Genomic DNA, 17,305 nt, shown 5'->3' with positions numbered 1-17,305 from the left:
ACAACTGAAAACCTATTTGTTTTTTGTTGTTGTTGTTTTTTTGTTTGACTTGTTTTTTTTCTTCATTTTTTTTTTTTTTTTCTTTTTTAGAAACGAAAACTATAAGAACTCTATTCCTGCAAAAAAAAAAAAAAAAAAAAATTTTAGCAAATTACTATTGGCTCCTAGTATTGTTTGTTTGTCACCATGTTTGTGTGCGTCAAGAATGTATAAATTGCATTCAGAATTGTCAATCAAACCAGAGTCCGATTTTTCTTTTTCATTTCTTCGTTGATGATTATAGAAAGACAAACAGCAGCACATTTCTTCCTTCCAGGCGTTGTATACTTATTTAATTATATTCTTATTGGCGCTTACAAGACAGTTAATGTAGTCTTTTGTGGTAAATTTTAAAACTATTAAGCATTAATTGGATAGTTACGAAATAACGAATGTTGTTAATGCTGGTAAGAAAATACTAATAACGAGGAAGTGGATGCAATGTGCTACCGTTAGTACTAACCATAATTTGATCACAAATGGAAAAGAAAGAAAAGAAAACAAAAAACTGTTTGAATAATTTCTTTTGAATAACGAATGTTTTTCTTTAGGAAGGTTGCAGAAAATAAAAGATTGAGAGAGCTTAACTACTTCTTGATTAGAATATGACCATTTTATGTGCAACTGAGGCAGAACATGGTTTTTAAAAATCATTATTCAGATTTAATCATTAGATCTTGCTAAAATTTTTGTCATTAAATGCAAAAAATCTAACTTCTGCTTTTTTTTAAAAAAGAATCACACAAAGGCTTGGGCACTAGTATGAAACCGCAAGCTCTAAGATATCTAAAAGCATGCACTATCTTCCGACCATTCGCTGGGCACGGAAAAAACACATACTACATTTTAGTCACTGTGTATTAAGGTATGCATCAAATACTTGCCAATCGTATTTCGTTCATTTCGGGGTTTCGGGAAGGGGAACAATGAAATAAAAAAAAAAAGCCTAAGATCGAATGATCACGTACACTTTTCATCATTTAACTGACAGGTAAACTGAAGGAGTTACTACGCTCCACGAATTTAGTTTAACTTAGTTACTTAGTTACTACGATCTTAGTTTAACAACGGTGTAGTGGTTACGCGCAGTCCTACTAAAGTTATTGGTGTCGGCCTAGCGTCAAGGAGCCGTAAAGGTGCTTTTGGTTTGGTTTGTTTCGAATTAAAAAAAAAAAAAAAAAAAAAATGGAAGAAAAGAGTATCTAAGACAAAACCAAGACAAGTGAGTTTAGAGGAGTTCCATTTAAGTTTTTATCATTTATCAAGAATGCTTTAAGTAACAAAAAGTACTGCGCTACTTATTTTCAATGTTTTCTACCTTATATTTTAAAACTTGAAGCAGTTTAGCCACTACTGTTTTGTACACTTTACTCTCTCAAGTCTTCAAAAATACTTAAAAAATAGTTCCTGATTAAAAAAAAAATAATGCTTAGAAATAAATTTGCATTTTTAGGGGTAGTCACAAGAGACTTTCAGAGTCCGTCTTGAGTTCCTGAAATATCTGTATTAGAATCTGCACTACCACTGCTACTACTCCTACTACTGCTACTCACAAGAGCATCCCAGTGAGCGAGGAAAAGTGAGGAGTTCTTCTCGCTCGTATCGGTGAGTGAAACAGAAGAAGCATCTTTCTGAGAATTTCTTCTTCTAGTTTGTTCACAGCTTTATTTCTTTTACAGTTAAACTGACACAAGGCCAACAAATGAATGGTCAATTAGGGATACTTTTCAATGGACAATCTGTCCACTTCTTTAAAACAATCCTTTAGTTTGATGAAAGATACGTGACAATTTTTTTTTTAAAAAATGGCATGTTCAATGCACTTTGAATCAAACCTTTTGTTTGGCTTTTTCATAACATGGCTTTTCAATGTTTTACAGAGTTTCTGTTAAAATTAACCCAGCCTCAGGTAGCAAGTCTAAGCATTGAAAATAAAATGTCGAAAGTACTGAATTTTGAGTGTACATATGGTTCTGGGCCAAGGTTGGTTAAGGGTTAAGTTAGGTTAGCATCAGACTTGGCTCAATTGTGGCTGTAACTTAATTGTAATTAAATGTATTTTCATGAAGTAATTGTTATTGTATTTTATAAGGTACAGTCACAAGTAATTGTAATAATATGACTTGTAAGTGAATTACAAGTGCAAGTCATTGTAATTCAGTTGCTATTAAAATTTCAAGTAATCGTAATTCAATTACATTTACAATTGAAATTGACCCAAGTCTGCTAGATAATATTTTTAACTTTGTTCTCCATCAATCCTGAGGTTCTATAATTTAAGCAAATACATTTTTAGGCTTGATTTAGGTTGGGCAATATGTAAAATTTTTTAAAAAACTTTGCATTCTTCCATTCACCACACTCTGTGAGTTTGTGAAAAATCGAGATATGATGTGCAAGGCTTTTCATGATTTTCTTCGTTATCTCTGCCATAAATTCATTAGTTGGCCTGACAATCTACAATTGCTCGATTGCAAAGTTCCCTGCAGTTTTCTGTATGGCTCTGTGGCTATTAGCATGAATAGAAATCAATTTGTTGACATTCCACCTGATTATGATGAAGGCTAGCTAAATCTTCCAGTATGGTGCTATCTCTATCAGTCCCATGGTTATCTGTGGTCCAGGACTGAGAGCGCACTGTTTAAATGTCCTAAGGTATTGGCATGACGCATGGATGCATGAATATATGTATCAATGCATGCATGCATGCATGCATGCATGCATGTATGTATGTATGTATGTATGTATGTATGTATGTATGGAAGTTTGTTTGTATGTATGTATGTATGTATGTATGGAAAATTGTATGTATGGAAGTATGTATGCACGTTTGTGTGTATGCATGCATTACTTTTGCTAACATGATGCTGTCAACTGTAATTTAGGGTCATAAGTTTGTCCTTTTCCATTTGTTGTTTGATGTTTTGAGTGTTTTAGGTCACTTTTTTAAATTGTTTTACCTTTTTGTCAGTAAACATTTAAGGAGTTCATTTCTTCCAATAAAATGCTTTGTTTAATTTATATGTAAACAGAAATATTTCAAAAATATTTCTTGCTACTCAGTTTAAAGTCTTAAATTAGTTTACACCGTCCAAATTTCTAAACTTCAACTTTGTTTTTTAGATTTTAGTTTGTGAGAAATTGCTATTTGAGGCTAATGACAAACAAATCTTCCTAAGCTCTGCTGTTTTGGTGATGGATTAAAGTACCATCGTTACAACAGATGAAAAGAACATTTAAATACAGAGGTTCTCCAAATGTTTTTTGACAGAAAAAATCTGTCGGGGCGCTAGTATTTTGAGTTGATTTTGGATTGTTCAACTTGGCTTTTGATCGCATTATGCATTTGAATCTGCTGCTGCCCAGTGTTATTTTTAAATCTTGGTTAGTTGGGTTATTTCTGAAAGAAGGTTAAAAAACCCAAATGTTTTAGAATGAAATTGTTGCAGTTTTAGTTTCATACAACGAGCCCATGTTTTCATTGTTCAAACTTACAGTTACCCATCGACTTATTCAAATGCCCACAAGTTTTTTCGTTCAAAGGGAGGGAGCCAGCACACAAATTCGTTGAAAAAGTATCGCTTCTCGGCCTAATGGCTAAGATCAAGTGTAGTATCTGTTCTTATCAGTTTAATATCTGGTACGCCGGCATAGTCCGGCTCATATATTAATCTGATTTTTGGCATTTGGTCAAGGGATCGTAGGTTTACCTCGCCCTGACCGCGGGTTGCCTCGGCGTTGCACTACTGCTGAGTGCGGCCCATTAAAAAGAGAAAAAAAAAAAACGGAACGATGCGGTTAGGGTCCAATCAAAAAACCACAATTGCGAAGATTGGGGCACGTCCGAGGCTCCCCACACAACGGGAAAGGCATACTTACCTGACGGGGAAGTAAACCTGATCAACATGGGGCTTCTTCCAGGGTGAGGCTCTTGCATTGCACTTCGCCTGGGCTGACCCCTGCGATTACCGCTAACGTCGGTAACTCGACCGTACAATTTCTGGTAGTGGGGGCCTGCGTTCGCGCTCGCCCCCTTTAAAGATGCAAAAAAAAAAACCCTCACTCAGCCCTCTATGAGTTACTGGACGTAAACGAGTATTTGAGAAAAGGTATGTTTTATGTGTATTTATATGTTATGTATATATCCTCGAGTGAAGATTTGTCAGTGAGAAGGTAAACAAAGCCTCCTAAAAGTGTAAACACATTTTATTTCGTTCAAAAGTTCTTTGTTGTTGTTTTGTTTTTTTTCTTATAAAATCAATGAAAATCTAGTCGCAACCAGTAAGCGTGATCGAACGGCTGCAACACCAGAAATCATTCAATGAATGGCTGTAATAAAAAAACAATAATGGTAATAATTGTTGAAAGAAAAAAAAATAGTCGCAATAATAAAAATTTGATAATAATAGTAAGATTGAAAATAATAACAATCGTAATAATGGTAATAAAAGATGATGATAGCAATAACAGACTAATAATAATACCAACAGCAATGATAATAACGATAATAACAATAGTAATAATCATAAAAAATAAGTAATGGCAATAACAAACTAACAGTAATGATAGTAACAACAATAGTAACAATTTCCATCCATTTTTGTATATTTCATATTGGATTCTGGTATATTTTTTGACTTGTAGTTTATGACTTGAAAACAGCTATTATTGCATGTTTTGATAAGTTGCAGCAAGTCTACAAATCAACTTCGCGTAAGTTTCCAATGCCTTAACAATAATCTTTGAACAGGTGTGTAGCTATGAAGTTAGCCTTTGGTATTGTTTAGATTGCCGTTTTGGAACGATTGCAACATAGCCTGAATGTTTGGCAACACACCGCTGCTCGCGATTGTAACACCAAACAACAGCTTGTTTAACTTCTTCGTCGTTGCGAACAGCTAGCTGCAAACGACGAGGAATGATCCTGGCTCTCTGGTTATCGCGTGCAGCATTACCAGCTAGCTCTAAGATTTTCGGCGGAGAGGTTTTCAAAAACTCCAGCTAAGTAGATGGTGCGCCTAAACCGATGAGATTAGACACGACCAACAGGAAACTGAAGAAAGCCACTCTTAGCCTTAGCTTTTCCTCCTTTTCCACGTGCTAACATTTTGTTTTCTACTGAAAACAGACTGACAGACTAGAGATCTCGTGCGGCTTTTTGTTAAACAGAAAAGAGTTTTTTAACCAATAGTAAAAAAGAAATAAACAATGCTCAAATGACGTAATCTTTTAAAAACCAATAGAAGTGCGTAGAACGGAAAAGTTATCAAGTTGGAAACCACAAATCTACTTTAAATTAAATCCAGTTGCAATGCAATGAAAACAAAGAAGAAAAAACTTTCACTGCTAAGCTCGTCGAAATGATCTGACGCACCAAAAGCCGGAGGAAAACAAGCGCCAAAGGTGGCAAAAAAAGGCGAGAAGCGCGCTGGTAAGAAAGGCGGAAAAGTCGCTGGAACTGGTGACAAGAAGCGCAAGAGAAAGAGACGAGAGTCTTATGCCACACAAATTTTAAAAACATTATACGCATTAGAAAATGGGTTCAAATGAAAATATCTGTTGCAATCGTTATATTTTATGGAGCAAACATCGCCGAGAACAAATTAGCTGCTAAAATAAAATACTCGAGTTGTTCTAATCCGTCTTAGTCTATGAACAACTGAAAACCTATTTGTTTTTTGTTGTTGTTGTTTTTTTGTTTGACTTGTTTTTTTTCTTCATTTTTTTTTTTTTTTTTCTTTTTTAGAAACGAAAACTATAAGAACTCTATTCCTGCAAAAAAAAAAAAAAAAAAAAATTTTAGCAAATTACTATTGGCTCCTAGTATTGTTTGTTTGTCACCATGTTTGTGTGCGTCAAGAATGTATAAATTGCATTCAGAATTGTCAATCAAACCAGAGTCCGATTTTTCTTTTTCATTTCTTCGTTGATGATTATAGAAAGACAAACAGCAGCACATTTCTTCCTTCCAGGCGTTGTATACTTATTTAATTATATTCTTATTGGCGCTTACAAGACAGTTAATGTAGTCTTTTGTGGTAAATTTTAAAACTATTAAGCATTAATTGGATAGTTACGAAATAACGAATGTTGTTAATGCTGGTAAGAAAATACTAATAACGAGGAAGTGGATGCAATGTGCTACCGTTAGTACTAACCATAATTTGATCACAAATGGAAAAGAAAGAAAAGAAAACAAAAAACTGTTTGAATAATTTCTTTTGAATAACGAATGTTTTTCTTTAGGAAGGTTGCAGAAAATAAAAGATTGAGAGAGCTTAACTACTTCTTGATTAGAATATGACCATTTTATGTGCAACTGAGGCAGAACATGGTTTTTAAAAATCATTATTCAGATTTAATCATTAGATCTTGCTAAAATTTTTGTCATTAAATGCAAAAAATCTAACTTCTGCTTTTTTTTAAAAAAGAATCACACAAAGGCTTGGGCACTAGTATGAAACCGCAAGCTCTAAGATATCTAAAAGCATGCACTATCTTCCGACCATTCGCTGGGCACGGAAAAAACACATACTACATTTTAGTCACTGTGTATTAAGGTATGCATCAAATACTTGCCAATCGTATTTCGTTCATTTCGGGGTTTCGGGAAGGGGAACAATGAAATAAAAAAAAAAAAGCCTAAGATCGAATGATCACGTACACTTTTCATCATTTAACTGACAGGTAAACTGAAGGAGTTACTACGCTCCACGAATTTAGTTTAACTTAGTTACTTAGTTACTACGATCTTAGTTTAACAACGGTGTAGTGGTTACGCGCAGTCCTACTAAAGTTATTGGTGTCGGCCTAGCGTCAAGGAGCCGTAAAGGTGCTTTTGGTTTGGTTTGTTTCGAATTAAAAAAAAAAAAAAAAAAAAAAATGGAAGAAAAGAGTATCTAAGACAAAACCAAGACAAGTGAGTTTAGAGGAGTTCCATTTAAGTTTTTATCATTTATCAAGAATGCTTTAAGTAACAAAAAGTACTGCGCTACTTATTTTCAATGTTTTCTACCTTATATTTTAAAACTTGAAGCAGTTTAGCCACTACTGTTTTGTACACTTTACTCTCTCAAGTCTTCAAAAATACTTAAAAATAGTTCCTGATTAAAAAAAAAAATAATGCTTAGAAATAAATTTGCATTTTTAGGGGTAGTCACAAGAGACTTTCAGAGTCCGTCTTGAGTTCCTGAAATATCTGTATTAGAATCTGCACTACCACTGCTACTACTCCTACTACTGCTACTCACAAGAGCATCCCAGTGAGCGAGGAAAAGTGAGGAGTTCTTCTCGCTCGTATCGGTGAGTGAAACAGAAGAAGCATCTTTCTGAGAATTTCTTCTTCTAGTTTGTTCACAGCTTTATTTCTTTTACAGTTAAACTGACACAAGGCCAACAAATGAATGGTCAATTAGGGATACTTTTCAATGGACAATCTGTCCACTTCTTTAAAACAATCCTTTAGTTTGATGAAAGATACGTGACAATTTTTTTTTTAAAAAATGGCATGTTCAATGCACTTTGAATCAAACCTTTTGTTTGGCTTTTTCATAACATGGCTTTTCAATGTTTTACAGAGTTTCTGTTAAAATTAACCCAGCCTCAGGTAGCAAGTCTAAGCATTGAAAATAAAATGTCGAAAGTACTGAATTTTGAGTGTACATATGGTTCTGGGCCAAGGTTGGTTAAGGGTTAAGTTAGGTTAGCATCAGACTTGGCTCAATTGTGGCTGTAACTTAATTGTAATTAAATGTATTTTCATGAAGTAATTGTTATTGTATTTTATAAGGTACAGTCACAAGTAATTGTAATAATATGACTTGTAAGTGAATTACAAGTGCAAGTCATTGTAATTCAGTTGCTATTAAAATTTCAAGTAATCGTAATTCAATTACATTTACAATTGAAATTGACCCAAGTCTGCTAGATAATATTTTTAACTTTGTTCTCCATCAATCCTGAGGTTCTATAATTTAAGCAAATACATTTTTAGGCTTGATTTAGGTTGGGCAATATGTAAAATTTTTTAAAAAAACTTTGCATTCTTCCATTCACCACACTCTGTGAGTTTGTGAAAAATCGAGATATGATGTGCAAGGCTTTTCATGATTTTCTTCGTTATCTCTGCCATAAATTCATTAGTTGGCCTGACAATCTACAATTGCTCGATTGCAAAGTTCCCTGCAGTTTTCTGTATGGCTCTGTGGCTATTAGCATGAATAGAAATCAATTTGTTGACATTCCACCTGATTATGATGAAGGCTAGCTAAATCTTCCAGTATGGTGCTATCTCTATCAGTCCCATGGTTATCTGTGGTCCAGGACTGAGAGCGCACTGTTTAAATGTCCTAAGGTATTGGCATGACGCATGGATGCATGAATATATGTATCAATGCATGCATGCATGCATGCATGCATGCATGTATGTATGTATGTATGTATGTATGTATGTATGTATGGAAGTTTGTTTGTATGTATGTATGTATGTATGTATGGAAAATTGTATGTATGGAAGTATGTATGCACGTTTGTGTGTATGCATGCATTACTTTTGCTAACATGATGCTGTCAACTGTAATTTAGGGTCATAAGTTTGTCCTTTTCCATTTGTTGTTTGATGTTTTGAGTGTTTTAGGTCACTTTTTTAAATTGTTTTACCTTTTTGTCAGTAAACATTTAAGGAGTTCATTTCTTCCAATAAAATGCTTTGTTTAATTTATATGTAAACAGAAATATTTCAAAAATATTTCTTGCTACTCAGTTTAAAGTCTTAAATTAGTTTACACCGTCCAAATTTCTAAACTTCAACTTTGTTTTTTAGATTTTAGTTTGTGAGAAATTGCTATTTGAGGCTAATGACAAACAAATCTTCCTAAGCTCTGCTGTTTTGGTGATGGATTAAAGTACCATCGTTACAACAGATGAAAAGAACATTTAAATACAGAGGTTCTCCAAATGTTTTTTGACAGAAAAAATCTGTCGGGGCGCTAGTATTTTGAGTTGATTTTGGATTGTTCAACTTGGCTTTTGATCGCATTATGCATTTGAATCTGCTGCTGCCCAGTGTTATTTTTAAATCTTGGTTAGTTGGGTTATTTCTGAAAGAAGGTTAAAAAACCCAAATGTTTTAGAATGAAATTGTTGCAGTTTTAGTTTCATACAACGAGCCCATGTTTTCATTGTTCAAACTTACAGTTACCCATCGACTTATTCAAATGCCCACAAGTTTTTTCGTTCAAAGGGAGGGAGCCAGCACACAAATTCGTTGAAAAAGTATCGCTTCTCGGCCTAATGGCTAAGATCAAGTGTAGTATCTGTTCTTATCAGTTTAATATCTGGTACGCCGGCATAGTCCGGCTCATATATTAATCTGATTTTTGGCATTTGGTCAAGGGATCGTAGGTTTACCTCGCCCTGACCGCGGGTTGCCTCGGCGTTGCACTACTGCTGAGTGCGGCCCATTAAAAAGAGAAAAAAAAAAAAACGGAACGATGCGGTTAGGGTCCAATCAAAAAACCACAATTGCGAAGATTGGGGCACGTCCGAGGCTCCCCACACAACGGGAAAGGCATACTTACCTGACGGGGAAGTAAACCTGATCAACATGGGGCTTCTTCCAGGGTGAGGCTCTTGCATTGCACTTCGCCTGGGCTGACCCCTGCGATTACCGCTAACGTCGGTAACTCGACCGTACAATTTCTGGTAGTGGGGGCCTGCGTTCGCGCTCGCCCCCTTTAAAGATGCAAAAAAAAAAACCCTCACTCAGCCCTCTATGAGTTACTGGACGTAAACGAGTATTTGAGAAAAGGTATGTTTTATGTGTATTTATATGTTATGTATATATCCTCGAGTGAAGATTTGTCAGTGAGAAGGTAAACAAAGCCTCCTAAAAGTGTAAACACATTTTATTTCGTTCAAAAGTTCTTTGTTGTTGTTTTGTTTTTTTTCTTATAAAATCAATGAAAATCTAGTCGCAACCAGTAAGCGTGATCGAACGGCTGCAACACCAGAAATCATTCAATGAATGGCTGTAATAAAAAAACAATAATGGTAATAATTGTTGAAAGAAAAAAAAATAGTCGCAATAATAAAAATTTGATAATAATAGTAAGATTGAAAATAATAACAATCGTAATAATGGTAATAAAAGATGATGATAGCAATAACAGACTAATAATAATACCAACAGCAATGATAATAACGATAATAACAATAGTAATAATCATAAAAAATAAGTAATGGCAATAACAAACTAACAGTAATGATAGTAACAACAATAGTAACAATTTCCATCCATTTTTGTATATTTCATATTGGATTCTGGTATATTTTTTGACTTGTAGTTTATGACTTGAAAACAGCTATTATTGCATGTTTTGATAAGTTGCAGCAAGTCTACAAATCAACTTCGCGTAAGTTTCCAATGCCTTAACAATAATCTTTGAACAGGTGTGTAGCTATGAAGTTAGCCTTTGGTATTGTTTAGATTGCCGTTTTGGAACGATTGCAACATAGCCTGAATGTTTGGCAACACACCGCTGCTCGCGATTGTAACACCAAACAACAGCTTGTTTAACTTCTTCGTCGTTGCGAACAGCTAGCTGCAAACGACGAGGAATGATCCTGGCTCTCTGGTTATCGCGTGCAGCATTACCAGCTAGCTCTAAGATTTTCGGCGGAGAGGTTTTCAAAAACTCCAGCTAAGTAGATGGTGCGCCTAAACCGATGAGATTAGACACGACCAACAGGAAACTGAAGAAAGCCACTCTTAGCCTTAGCTTTTCCTCCTTTTCCACGTGCTAACATTTTGTTTTCTACTGAAAACAGACTGACAGACTAGAGATCTCGTGCGGCTTTTTGTTAAACAGAAAAGAGTTTTTTAACCAATAGTAAAAAAGAAATAAACAATGCTCAAATGACGTAATCTTTTAAAAACCAATAGAAGTGCGTAGAACGGAAAAGTTATCAAGTTGGAAACCACAAATCTACTTTAAATTAAATCCAGTTGCAATGCAATGAAAACAAAGAAGAAAAAACTTTCACTGCTAAGCTCGTCGAAATGATCTGACGCACCAAAAGCCGGAGGAAAACAAGCGCCAAAGGTGGCAAAAAAAGGCGAGAAGCGCGCTGGTAAGAAAGGCGGAAAAGTCGCTGGAACTGGTGACAAGAAGCGCAAGAGAAAGAGACGAGAGTCTTATGCCACACAAATTTTAAAAACATTATACGCATTAGAAAATGGGTTCAAATGAAAATATCTGTTGCAATCGTTATATTTTATGGAGCAAACATCGCCGAGAACAAATTAGCTGCTAAAATAAAATACTCGAGTTGTTCTAATCCGTCTTAGTCTATGAACAACTGAAAACCTATTTGTTTTTTGTTGTTGTTGTTTTTTTGTTTGACTTGTTTTTTTTCTTCATTTTTTTTTTTTTTTTTCTTTTTTAGAAACGAAAACTATAAGAACTCTATTCCTGCAAAAAAAAAAAAAAAAAAAAATTTTAGCAAATTACTATTGGCTCCTAGTATTGTTTGTTTGTCACCATGTTTGTGTGCGTCAAGAATGTATAAATTGCATTCAGAATTGTCAATCAAACCAGAGTCCGATTTTTCTTTTTCATTTCTTCGTTGATGATTATAGAAAGACAAACAGCAGCACATTTCTTCCTTCCAGGCGTTGTATACTTATTTAATTATATTCTTATTGGCGCTTACAAGACAGTTAATGTAGTCTTTTGTGGTAAATTTTAAAACTATTAAGCATTAATTGGATAGTTACGAAATAACGAATGTTGTTAATGCTGGTAAGAAAATACTAATAACGAGGAAGTGGATGCAATGTGCTACCGTTAGTACTAACCATAATTTGATCACAAATGGAAAAGAAAGAAAAGAAAACAAAAAACTGTTTGAATAATTTCTTTTGAATAACGAATGTTTTTCTTTAGGAAGGTTGCAGAAAATAAAAGATTGAGAGAGCTTAACTACTTCTTGATTAGAATATGACCATTTTATGTGCAACTGAGGCAGAACATGGTTTTTAAAAATCATTATTCAGATTTAATCATTAGATCTTGCTAAAATTTTTGTCATTAAATGCAAAAAATCTAACTTCTGCTTTTTTTTAAAAAAGAATCACACAAAGGCTTGGGCACTAGTATGAAACCGCAAGCTCTAAGATATCTAAAAGCATGCACTATCTTCCGACCATTCGCTGGGCACGGAAAAAACACATACTACATTTTAGTCACTGTGTATTAAGGTATGCATCAAATACTTGCCAATCGTATTTCGTTCATTTCGGGGTTTCGGGAAGGGGAACAATGAAATAAAAAAAAAAAAGCCTAAGATCGAATGATCACGTACACTTTTCATCATTTAACTGACAGGTAAACTGAAGGAGTTACTACGCTCCACGAATTTAGTTTAACTTAGTTACTTAGTTACTACGATCTTAGTTTAACAACGGTGTAGTGGTTACGCGCAGTCCTACTAAAGTTATTGGTGTCGGCCTAGCGTCAAGGAGCCGTAAAGGTGCTTTTGGTTTGGTTTGTTTCGAATTAAAAAAAAAAAAAAAAAAAAAAATGGAAGAAAAGAGTATCTAAGACAAAACCAAGACAAGTGAGTTTAGAGGAGTTCCATTTAAGTTTTTATCATTTATCAAGAATGCTTTAAGTAACAAAAAGTACTGCGCTACTTATTTTCAATGTTTTCTACCTTATATTTTAAAACTTGAAGCAGTTTAGCCACTACTGTTTTGTACACTTTACTCTCTCAAGTCTTCAAAAATACTTAAAAATAGTTCCTGATTAAAAAAAAAAATAATGCTTAGAAATAAATTTGCATTTTTAGGGGTAGTCACAAGAGACTTTCAGAGTCCGTCTTGAGTTCCTGAAATATCTGTATTAGAATCTGCACTACCACTGCTACTACTCCTACTACTGCTACTCACAAGAGCATCCCAGTGAGCGAGGAAAAGTGAGGAGTTCTTCTCGCTCGTATCGGTGAGTGAAACAGAAGAAGCATCTTTCTGAGAATTTCTTCTTCTAGTTTGTTCACAGCTTTATTTCTTTTACAGTTAAACTGACACAAGGCCAACAAATGAATGGTCAATTAGGGATACTTTTCAATGGACAATCTGTCCACTTCTTTAAAACAATCCTTTAGTTTGATGAAAGATACGTGACAATTTTTTTTTTAAAAAATGGCATGTTCAATGCACTTTGAATCAAACCTTTTGTTTGGCTTTTTCATAACATGGCTTTTCAATGTTTTACAGAGTTTCTGTTAAAATTAACCCAGCCTCAGGTAGCAAGTCTAAGCATTGAAAATAAAATGTCGAAAGTACTGAATTTTGAGTGTACATATGGTTCTGGGCCAAGGTTGGTTAAGGGTTAAGTTAGGTTAGCATCAGACTTGGCTCAATTGTGGCTGTAACTTAATTGTAATTAAATGTATTTTCATGAAGTAATTGTTATTGTATTTTATAAGGTACAGTCACAAGTAATTGTAATAATATGACTTGTAAGTGAATTACAAGTGCAAGTCATTGTAATTCAGTTGCTATTAAAATTTCAAGTAATCGTAATTCAATTACATTTACAATTGAAATTGACCCAAGTCTGCTAGATAATATTTTTAACTTTGTTCTCCATCAATCCTGAGGTTCTATAATTTAAGCAAATACATTTTTAGGCTTGATTTAGGTTGGGCAATATGTAAAATTTTTTAAAAAAACTTTGCATTCTTCCATTCACCACACTCTGTGAGTTTGTGAAAAATCGAGATATGATGTGCAAGGCTTTTCATGATTTTCTTCGTTATCTCTGCCATAAATTCATTAGTTGGCCTGACAATCTACAATTGCTCGATTGCAAAGTTCCCTGCAGTTTTCTGTATGGCTCTGTGGCTATTAGCATGAATAGAAATCAATTTGTTGACATTCCACCTGATTATGATGAAGGCTAGCTAAATCTTCCAGTATGGTGCTATCTCTATCAGTCCCATGGTTATCTGTGGTCCAGGACTGAGAGCGCACTGTTTAAATGTCCTAAGGTATTGGCATGACGCATGGATGCATGAATATATGTATCAATGCATGCATGCATGCATGCATGCATGCATGTATGTATGTATGTATGTATGTATGTATGTATGTATGGAAGTTTGTTTGTATGTATGTATGTATGTATGTATGGAAAATTGTATGTATGGAAGTATGTATGCACGTTTGTGTGTATGCATGCATTACTTTTGCTAACATGATGCTGTCAACTGTAATTTAGGGTCATAAGTTTGTCCTTTTCCATTTGTTGTTTGATGTTTTGAGTGTTTTAGGTCACTTTTTTAAATTGTTTTACCTTTTTGTCAGTAAACATTTAAGGAGTTCATTTCTTCCAATAAAATGCTTTGTTTAATTTATATGTAAACAGAAATATTTCAAAAATATTTCTTGCTACTCAGTTTAAAGTCTTAAATTAGTTTACACCGTCCAAATTTCTAAACTTCAACTTTGTTTTTTAGATTTTAGTTTGTGAGAAATTGCTATTTGAGGCTAATGACAAACAAATCTTCCTAAGCTCTGCTGTTTTGGTGATGGATTAAAGTACCATCGTTACAACAGATGAAAAGAACATTTAAATACAGAGGTTCTCCAAATGTTTTTTGACAGAAAAAATCTGTCGGGGCGCTAGTATTTTGAGTTGATTTTGGATTGTTCAACTTGGCTTTTGATCGCATTATGCATTTGAATCTGCTGCTGCCCAGTGTTATTTTTAAATCTTGGTTAGTTGGGTTATTTCTGAAAGAAGGTTAAAAAACCCAAATGTTTTAGAATGAAATTGTTGCAGTTTTAGTTTCATACAACGAGCCCATGTTTTCATTGTTCAAACTTACAGTTACCCATCGACTTATTCAAATGCCCACAAGTTTTTTCGTTCAAAGGGAGGGAGCCAGCACACAAATTCGTTGAAAAAGTATCGCTTCTCGGCCTAATGGCTAAGATCAAGTGTAGTATCTGTTCTTATCAGTTTAATATCTGGTACGCCGGCATAGTCCGGCTCATATATTAATCTGATTTTTGGCATTTGGTCAAGGGATCGTAGGTTTACCTCGCCCTGACCGCGGGTTGCCTCGGCGTTGCACTACTGCTGAGTGCGGCCCATTAAAAAGAGAAAAAAAAAAAAACGGAACGATGCGGTTAGGGTCCAATCAAAAAACCACAATTGCGAAGATTGGGGCACGTCCGAGGCTCCCCACACAACGGGAAAGGCATACTTACCTGACGGGGAAGTAAACCTGATCAACATGGGGCTTCTTCCAGGGTGAGGCTCTTGCATTGCACTTCGCCTGGGCTGACCCCTGCGATTACCGCTAACGTCGGTAACTCGACCGTACAATTTCTGGTAGTGGGGGCCTGCGTTCGCGCTCGCCCCCTTTAAAGATGCAAAAAAAAAAACCCTCACTCAGCCCTCTATGAGTTACTGGACGTAAACGAGTATTTGAGAAAAGGTATGTTTTATGTGTATTTATATGTTATGTATATATCCTCGAGTGAAGATTTGTCAGTGAGAAGGTAAACAAAGCCTCCTAAAAGTGTAAACACATTTTATTTCGTTCAAAAGTTCTTTGTTGTTGTTTTGTTTTTTTTCTTATAAAATCAATGAAAATCTAGTCGCAACCAGTAAGCGTGATCGAACGGCTGCAACACCAGAAATCATTCAATGAATGGCTGTAATAAAAAAACAATAATGGTAATAATTGTTGAAAGAAAAAAAAATAGTCGCAATAATAAAAATTTGATAATAATAGTAAGATTGAAAATAATAACAATCGTAATAATGGTAATAAAAGATGATGATAGCAATAACAGACTAATAATAATACCAACAGCAATGATAATAACGATAATAACAATAGTAATAATCATAAAAAATAAGTAATGGCAATAACAAACTAACAGTAATGATAGTAACAACAATAGTAACAATTTCCATCCATTTTTGTATATTTCATATTGGATTCTGGTATATTTTTTGACTTGTAGTTTATGACTTGAAAACAGCTATTATTGCATGTTTTGATAAGTTGCAGCAAGTCTACAAATCAACTTCGCGTAAGTTTCCAATGCCTTAACAATAATCTTTGAACAGGTGTGTAGCTATGAAGTTAGCCTTTGGTATTGTTTAGATTGCCGTTTTGGAACGATTGCAACATAGCCTGAATGTTTGGCAACACACCGCTGCTCGCGATTGTAACACCAAACAACAGCTTGTTTAACTTCTTCGTCGTTGCGAACAGCTAGCTGCAAACGACGAGGAATGATCCTGGCTCTCTGGTTATCGCGTGCAGCATTACCAGCTAGCTCTAAGATTTTCGGCGGAGAGGTTTTCAAAAACTCCAGCTAAGTAGATGGTGCGCCTAAACCGATGAGATTAGACACGACCAACAGGAAACTGAAGAAAGCCACTCTTAGCCTTAGCTTTTCCTCCTTTTCCACGTGCTAACATTTTGTTTTCTACTGAAAACAGACTGACAGACTAGAGATCTCGTGCGGCTTTTTGTTAAACAGAAAAGAGTTTTTTAACCAATAGTAAAAAAGAAATAAACAATGCTCAAATGACGTAATCTTTTAAAAACCAATAGAAGTGCGTAGAACGGAAAAGTTATCAAGTTGGAAACCACAAATCTACTTTAAATTAAATCCAGTTGCAATGCAATGAAAACAAAGAAGAAAAAACTTTCACTGCTAAGCTCGTCGAAATGATCTGACGCACCAAAAGCCGGAGGAAAACAAGCGCCAAAGGTGGCAAAAAAAGGCGAGAAGCGCGCTGGTAAGAAAGGCGGAAAAGTCGCTGGAACTGGTGACAAGAAGCGCAAGAGAAAGAGACGAGAGTCTTATGCCACACAAATTTTAAAAACATTATACGCATTAGAAAATGGGTTCAAATGAAAATATCTGTTGCAATCGTTATATTTTATGGAGCAAACATCGCCGAGAACAAATTAGCTGCTAAAATAAAATACTCGAGTTGTTCTAATCCGTCTTAGTCTATGAACAACTGAAAACCTATTTGTTTTTTGTTGTTGTTGTTTTTTTGTTTGACTTGTTTTTTTTCTTCATTTTTTTTTTTTTTTTTCTTTTTTAGAAACGAAAACTATAAGAACTCTATTCCTGCAAAAAAAAAAAAAAAAAAAAATTTTAGCAAATTACTATTGGCTCCTAGTATTGTTTGTTTGTCACCATGTTTGTGTGCGTCAAGAATGTATA

General features: G+C 34.7%; 3 long non-coding RNA genes and 6 other non-coding genes across 9 annotated transcripts; all 9 read left to right on the top strand.

The window, feature by feature from the left end:
* Positions 1 to 1,142: 1,142 nt before the first annotated feature.
* On the top strand, positions 1,143 to 5,737 carry LOC149877470 (uncharacterized). Its single transcript, XR_016447789.1, has 4 exons — positions 1,143 to 1,261; positions 1,493 to 1,644; positions 3,163 to 4,390; positions 4,827 to 5,737. It is a non-coding gene; the product is annotated as an uncharacterized LOC149877470 (long non-coding RNA).
* Positions 3,617 to 3,808, top strand: LOC149877472 (U2 spliceosomal RNA). The gene has a single exon (XR_016448209.1). It is a non-coding gene; the product is annotated as a U2 spliceosomal RNA (small nuclear RNA).
* Positions 3,911 to 4,074, top strand: LOC149877471 (U1 spliceosomal RNA). Its single transcript, XR_016448278.1, has one exon. It is a non-coding gene; the product is annotated as a U1 spliceosomal RNA (small nuclear RNA).
* Positions 5,738 to 6,309: 572 nt separating the features above from the next.
* LOC149877467 (uncharacterized) lies at positions 6,310 to 11,457 on the top strand. The gene is made up of 4 exons (XR_016447786.1): positions 6,310 to 6,958; positions 7,190 to 7,341; positions 8,861 to 10,089; positions 10,526 to 11,457. It is a non-coding gene; the product is annotated as an uncharacterized LOC149877467 (long non-coding RNA).
* LOC149877469 (U2 spliceosomal RNA) lies at positions 9,315 to 9,506 on the top strand. The gene has a single exon (XR_016448207.1). It is a non-coding gene; the product is annotated as a U2 spliceosomal RNA (small nuclear RNA).
* On the top strand, positions 9,610 to 9,773 carry LOC149877468 (U1 spliceosomal RNA). The gene has a single exon (XR_016448276.1). It is a non-coding gene; the product is annotated as a U1 spliceosomal RNA (small nuclear RNA).
* A 551-nt stretch (positions 11,458 to 12,008) lies between the features above and the next one.
* Positions 12,009 to 17,156, top strand: LOC149877464 (uncharacterized). Its single transcript, XR_016447784.1, has 4 exons — positions 12,009 to 12,657; positions 12,889 to 13,040; positions 14,560 to 15,788; positions 16,225 to 17,156. It is a non-coding gene; the product is annotated as an uncharacterized LOC149877464 (long non-coding RNA).
* Positions 15,014 to 15,205, top strand: LOC149877466 (U2 spliceosomal RNA). Its single transcript, XR_016448206.1, has one exon. It is a non-coding gene; the product is annotated as a U2 spliceosomal RNA (small nuclear RNA).
* LOC149877465 (U1 spliceosomal RNA) lies at positions 15,309 to 15,472 on the top strand. The gene has a single exon (XR_016448275.1). It is a non-coding gene; the product is annotated as a U1 spliceosomal RNA (small nuclear RNA).
* Positions 17,157 to 17,305: the final 149 nt, after the last annotated feature.

This window comes from Hydra viridissima, unplaced genomic scaffold (genome assembly GCF_058129835.1).
Source record: "Hydra viridissima isolate aposymbiotic clone 2 unplaced genomic scaffold, HvirCarnegie_v1 scaffold_16, whole genome shotgun sequence".
Classification (NCBI taxonomy): domain Eukaryota; kingdom Metazoa; phylum Cnidaria; class Hydrozoa; order Anthoathecata; family Hydridae; genus Hydra; species Hydra viridissima.
Note: the sequence above shows the minus strand (reverse complement) of the source record. Positions and strands in the feature narration are given on the sequence as shown.